The following is a 7,587-nucleotide window of genomic DNA, read 5'->3' on the forward strand; positions in this document are numbered from 1 at the left end:
TATCAATCTTATATTAAGTTGACTTTTTTAAGCTATTTTTTATGGAAATGAATCTAGTAAACTTTGCTTTGGATGTTGTATTATCACAAATAGGAATAGATGATAAACTTCACCTATTAGCTTTTTATTCTATAAAATTTTTAGTATCCAAGATCAACTACAAGATCTACAATAAAGAAGTTTTTATAATTATAGATTCATTTTAAGAATGACACCATTATTTAGAAGGTGCTTGTAATCAAATCACTATATATATGGATCATAAGAACTTTAAGCATTTCATGTCAGCAGTGTTTTGAATTATTGCTAAGCCCATTGAATTATGTTTAATTTGAATCTTAACAAGAACATGCTCCAATGGATTTAACAACAATTCAAAACAGATACCATCACTTCTTATAGAAGTAGATAATAATCAAGAATTCATGGTAGAAGAAGCTTTAGACTTGAGGTAGTATCAACTTAAGTTTGAATATCTTATTTATTGGTACCAATACAATATTAAAAAATATACATAAAAGCTAGAAAAAAATCTTATAAATACAATAATGAAGATCAAAGATTTTTATCAATAATATCCATCAAAACCAAGATGAAAGATAGCAAACTTTTACTATAAAAGAAACACAGTTTAAAAAAGATTATATTCTACCTTTAATCTTTATTTTTAATTTTTGCGGTATTAACGAGATAGGAAATTAACAACTAGTAGATTCAACTGAAGAGCCATCATTTGTTGATTTATTAGACAAGACATTGCCATTATTAAAGCCTTTAAGACAATGTAATTGGGATGAAGACCTTCAAGAGTGACATATTCTTCTTTAAATAGATGACATGATATAATGCATTTGATATCATAACTTAAAAAGAGAGTCTCAATGTTTGGTGATTTTATTGGAGGTAGAAATGATTCTTGATCGTATTACAAATATTTTGCTTGAAAGAAGTTACAAAAGTTTCAACAATGATTAAATAAGAAGGTGGTCTTTTAACTTTGGAATAGAACATTATTGATGGTTGAAAAGACCTATCAATTATCTTAAAAAATAAAAAAAATTAAAGTATGTAATAAATGCAATTTGCTACATCTTAGATATTTTTGACATGTAATCACCATTCTTTATAGAATTCATCCCTAAAAAAGAGAGTAATATCATGGACAAATATTTATTGTAATTATTACCTAAATAATATAAATAAGTAGAAGTAGGTGAAAGTATATTAATTTCATAATATCTTCTAAAGAAGCTTTTTAGAAGTTTTATAGATGCTACTTTGACTTTATATGTATTTATAGTTGATTAATAGATTAAAAACTTGATCAATAAATTAACCACATGCCACACATATTGGTAGCTTCCAAAATAAGATAATTATGTGGCGCCCATATAGAAAACTTATCTTGTAAGTTAAGATACATATTGTATAAATTCAATATATTTTTAAGGTCTTATAGAACATCATCAAGTTAATCCTAGGTAGATAGTATATATAGAGGCAAAAGTAAAGCCTTCTTTATTCTTGTCTATTGAAGAAAGAGAAGTTAGGAGCCACAATACTTAGCATTAGCAAGATTGAATATAAAATGAAGTATAGAATAAAATGACTCTCTTTTCCAACACTCTTTATTTATAGCTAGAGTTTACATTGATTGTAAATGAATTTAATCATTTTTATCCTTCTTTCTTACATCCAACTAAATCCTAGATTCTTCTTAATCTAAATGCTACTTAAAAATCTTAGTCACTGCTATGGTAACATCTTTTAATCCTTTGTTATCTTTTAACTATTAGAAACTTACTATGATTTAATTTTGTATAATGGCAATTATGCAAGATCTTCCTTATCTTCAACACTCCTACTTTGTTAATTATAAAAAGACTTTCAAGCTTAATGTCTCTATCAATTTATGGTTTTTATCTTTTACCAATATTTTTGTAAAAACATTAGCAAGCATATCTTTTTTAGCACAATACTTCATACTTATTACTTTATCTTCAATTTTCTCTTATATGAAATGATGTTGAACATCAATGTATTTGATTCTTAAATGGTGCTTTGGATTCTTAACAAATGCGAGACATCTTTGATTATCACACATTATTAGAGCTGCTTCCAATTATCTAAGTCCAATGTCTTTTAAGAGTTGTCTTATTCAATATACTTCCATTACAAAATGTTTTGCTACCATGTACTCAACCTCCATGGTTGATCTTGTAATGGTAGGTTGTCTCTTGCAATTCCATGAAATGACTCTTACTCTAATAAAGAACACATATTCTATTGTGGATCTTCTATCATTTACATCTCCAACTCAATCCACATTACAATATCCTTACAAATCAATGATATTACCATCAAGGTACAATTTGAAGTTCTTTGTACCTTTCAAGTACCTCAATATCTTTTTTACCATTTTCTAATATAAAGGTCCTACTTTAGACATGGATTGGTCCACAATACTCACACTAAATATAAGATCTCCTATTGTGGCTACCATTGCATATATAAGTGAGTCTATTGTTACCTTGTATGGAATACTTTGTATTTCATCTTTAATTTATATATATTCTTCATCTAAAAGCTTCATCAACTTCAAATTGACTTCCAAAGATGTTTCAATAAGTTTACACTCTTCTATGATGAATTGTTTCAATACTTATTTAATATACTTGATTTAGCTCATTATAATGGTCTTGTTGCCATGAACTTTTACAAACTTTACTCCTAAGAAATAGTAGAGCTCTTTCAAATCACTCATCTCATATTTTTTTTTTCTAATATGGCCTTTATTCAATCCATCTATTCCATATTATTAGCCAAGATGATCAAATCATCAGCATAGAGGATTACAATTAGCAAGAACTCTTTAGATTATATCACATATAGTGAATAATCAACTTCACTCTTTACAAATCTCTTATTGATAAAAAATATTTCAATACGTTAGTATTATACTCTTGGTGATTGTTTCAATCTATACAAGGATTTTTTTAACTTGCATACAAGGTGTTCTTTGCCTTATTATACAAATCCTTGAGGTTTGTCTATGTAGATATCTTCTTGCAATTTTGTATTCAAAAAAAGCCGTCTTCATATCCATTTGGTGCATTTCAAAATCCATTGTTGCTCCAATTGCTACAATGTTCCTAATAGTAGTGAATTTGGCAATGGATACATAATTCTTATTAAAGTCAATTCTAGTAACTTATGAATATATTTTAGTAACTAATCTTACTTTATACCTCACCACCATATCCATTGCATCTCTTTTAGTCTTAAACCCTACTTACAACCAAAACTAGATTGATTTGTTGAAAAAAGTACCAATTCTCATGTACTATTGTTCATAAGAAATTGATACTCTTCTTCCATAGCCTTTTCCTACTTCATTGCATCTTGGGACTTTATAGCATCACACAAAGAAAGCAACATTTGCATGTTCTTCACTTACTTGAGGAAAGATGTGATTCTTCCACCATTTGCCATGAGGTCTTCTTTTTCTCAAGGGATATCTTCTTTCATTTGAAGAAAATTTAGCTTGTTATACTCCAAGCTCTCTTCTAGGCTTCTTCTCTCTTAAAACTTCTCTTTTTTTACTTAAATGTTGGTACTCATCATCATCATAATCTTCAACATCTTCATTGCTAGTTTTTAGAATTTGCAAGGCCTTCTTTTTCATCTTATTTGCCTCTTCATCTTCATTCACACCTTTATCATCTTTATTTTCTTCATATTCTTCTTTTGTTACTATAATTGGATATATATCTACAAATATATTATTATCTCCACTAAGACATACCTCCAAGTACTTATAAAGACTTTTATGCTCTAAAAATTTAAAATCATGACTTTTGATGATCTTTTTGGTGTTCAAATATATTAGCCTATATACCTTTGTTCCTTCTCAATATTCTAAAAAAACAAACTTTATATCTTTTGCATGAAGTTTGGATCTTTTATAATTTGGTGTCTTTGCATATGTAATGCATTCAAAGGTCTTTAAATGTGAAATGCAAGATTATCTCCCACTCTAAGCTTCTTGTAGTGTCATTAGTAAAAAAATACTTGTTAAACACCTATTTTTTGTATATATTGTAGTTACCATAGCTTCTGTTTAAAATTCTTAACTAAGATTTTGAACATACAGCATGCTTCTTGCCATCTCTACAATGGTTTGATTTACCCATTCAACAACACTGTTTTGTTGTAGAATATATGGAGTTGTTGTTTATCTAGTAATTCTTTTATTCTTCAAATAAACATCAAATTACTTAGACATGTACTTACTTCCATTGTTTATATGTAATAGCTTAATCTTGTATTCACTTTATTTCTCAAAAAATACTTTAAATTCATTAAACTTCCAAAAGTACTCATTCTTTGATTTAAGAATAAAAATCCAAAATTTTCTTGAGAAATCATCAATAAAAATAAGAAAATACCTTGCTCCTCCAATATTTGTGTTTTTCATAGGTCCACATATATCAAAATGCATAATCTCTAACAGTTTTGTAGAAAGACTTTGCTTCAAGAAAGTGCTGGACTTCTGGCTGCTACTAAATGCTCAATCAAGTCTAAGATATAAAAGTACTAAGTTTATATATATAATATTTTCTCTTTTAGGAAAATTACATCAATATATAAGCCCAAGTATCAAGAAAACACCCAAATGTATAATAAAATATCTTAAAACCTTATATATCCTTATGAGAAATGTTTTCCAAACTTCAATAGTTCATATCTCACGATTGGACCATCCAAATAACCCTAAATTTTATATGAAGTACTGATATATTTTCAAAAGCTATTACAAATAAATTCAGTTGCAAATTCATTACGGATCTTGAGATATCACCAAAACCCTAATAGTAACTTTAAACCCTAGCTTACATACACCTACGTGCTATTTTCTTCATATCTCACAAAATAAGTACTCAAATACCATGAAACTTTTATTTATAGCTTTTTAACCTAATAATGCACACTTACTGAAATTTTGAGCCAAAAATTCGTCCAAAAACTCAAGATATGGCTCCAACCATTACTATCAACAAAATAACTCACTTACTTCCTTTGAATTACATGTGCTATCTTCAATACCCTATAACTCCTTTATTTAGACTCGGAATTTATCAAATAGTACATGTAAAGTGTAGCCAAGAAAGTGTTTTCTCCAATTCCAGTCACCAATCTTTCATTACTTTTTGTACACGTATGTTATGCTTCAAAGAGTGATAGTAGATACAAATTTGATACCTTAACTTTGAACACGTATATCTCCTTCACAAAAACTCGAAATCATACAAACTCTTCATCCAAATTATATCCAAAAACCTGAACTTGCTGACCTTAGCCTCCAAAGCTCAAATGACCTCAAAAGAAAAATTCTAATCCCTAATAAGGCCTCGGGCATCCTCCTTAAAGTCCATTAGGCATGGCCTTTGACAAATAGGAATGAAGCTTCTCATTCCTTGCTTTCATCCTTTCCAATAAGCTTCCTATTAGTTAAGATTTTCTTCTTTAGGCTCTAATCTTCTCTCAAGGCTTTATACTAAACATTTAAGTCTTACAATTTTTTTAAATGCTATAATCAAAAAAGATAAAAATCAAAATAAAGTTTTTTAAATCAACTCTTTTTAAATTAATCTATTAACCATTTTAATATACATCAAGACTTATGAACATATTATATGTTTTAACTAATTTTTACATACTATAAGCATTTACAATATGACAACATGTTGCTAAACTACTTGGAAATAAGGCTCTTTGTTGCTTGCCTTGTATGCATCCTTCACATGCAAGTTGTATTACATTTTGACTTGTTTTGCCAAGATCTAAGCCATTTATCATAGACTTAAGCTTTGTCATACTCTTTACATTCAAATGATCAAGGCGACGATGTCATATATTCAACTTGTCTTTATTTTATGTAAACTTAGAAAATACAACTATCTCTATTTCATTGACCTTTTTACACTTGAAGTAGTACAAATTTTCTTCTCTAGAACCTTTGGCAACTATGTTTCTACACAATGTTTTTATAAAATATCCATTCTTTTTAAATTCAACCATAAACCTGTCATTATAAGTTTACTCACCAAAAATAGGTTTTGTTTCATCTTAAGAACATAGAAGACGTTTTTGAATCTAATCCTATTGGTTTGTCCATTCACAACAACCTCCACCATAATAGAATAAATTCCAATGGCTTTACAAGTGCCACTATTTGCCAATATCACATTTGATGCCGAAATAGCCTCATAAGTGTCAAATGAACACTTATAAAATGTCATATATTTGGAACAACCTAAATCCACAATCTACCTTGATATGGCAGCTGTATGGATCCCGTTTGTTGCCATGAATATATAATCTTGTCGTCTAAGTTCACCTTGTATACTATTTGTATTTTTCTTTTCCATCTTTTTGCCTTTGTAGTAATTTTGAGAAAAATATCTTACTTGGCCATAAATGAAGGAAGTTTTGATATTACCTTATTGATTTGAATAGTTGCCCTTGTCTTATTGTGAATAGAATACTGAATCTTCACTTATAAACTTTTTGTTTTTCTTCTTGGTTAGTTCATATTTTATTCTTGCTATCACATAGTCTATTATAAGTGCTTTTTTTTTGATGGATTCCAAAGCCACAATGAGGTAGTTATAAAATTTCGACAAATTCATAAGTAGAGTCATGACAATATCTGCTTCTTCAAAGAGCTTCTCAACAATTGCAAGTTGATTTGTAAGTATCTTTATCTTATTGATGTGTGCTATGAGGTCTTCACCCTCTTCTATCTTACATGAAAAATTTTTTTTCTTTTAGGTAGATGATGTTAGATAAGTTCTTGTACTTATAGATATTGTAAAATATCTTTTATGCTTGTACTAGTCCTTTGCAAGAGATGGTGTCAAAGAAGTTGGCTTCATCTACATTACATCCAATCAATCCAAAGGCCTTCTTTTCACAATGTTTGTAGTCTTTATTTTTTTTTGTATCAGAATGCATGCTTGGAGGCTCTGTACTTTCATCTACAATATCTGATAGGTCTAAAGAAGCCAAAAAAAGGTCCATTTTGACCTTCCAATGGTAGAAATTTTTACCTCTAAAATTTTCAATTGCTCTCAAGTCTTCACCTTCACTTGAAGCTATGTTTAAAGAAGAGATGTATTAAAAAGATCAAGACAAATAGTCCTAAAGCTCAAAAAAGAATGTGATTGGATCCATGACTTAATGAAAAAAGAGAAGTTAGGAGCCACAATAATTAGCATCAACAAGGTTGCACACAAAATGAAGTATAGAGTAAGATGACTTTTACTTCCATTACTTTTTATTTATAGCTAGAATTTACATCGATTGTAGATGAACTTAATCATTTTCAACTTTCTTTCTTATATCCAATTAAATTCTAAATTCTTCTTATTCTAACCGCCACCTAAAAATCCTAGCTGCCACCATAGTAACATCTTTTAATCCTTTGTTATCTTTTGATTATTAGCAACTTACTATGATTTAATTCTATATGGTAGCAACTATACAAGATTTTACTAATCTTCAATACTAGGAATAGCTATTCTC

This window comes from Physcomitrium patens, chromosome 8 (assembly GCF_059467195.1).
Source record: "Physcomitrium patens ecotype Gransden chromosome 8, ASM5946719v1, whole genome shotgun sequence".
Classification (NCBI taxonomy): domain Eukaryota; kingdom Viridiplantae; phylum Streptophyta; class Bryopsida; order Funariales; family Funariaceae; genus Physcomitrium; species Physcomitrium patens.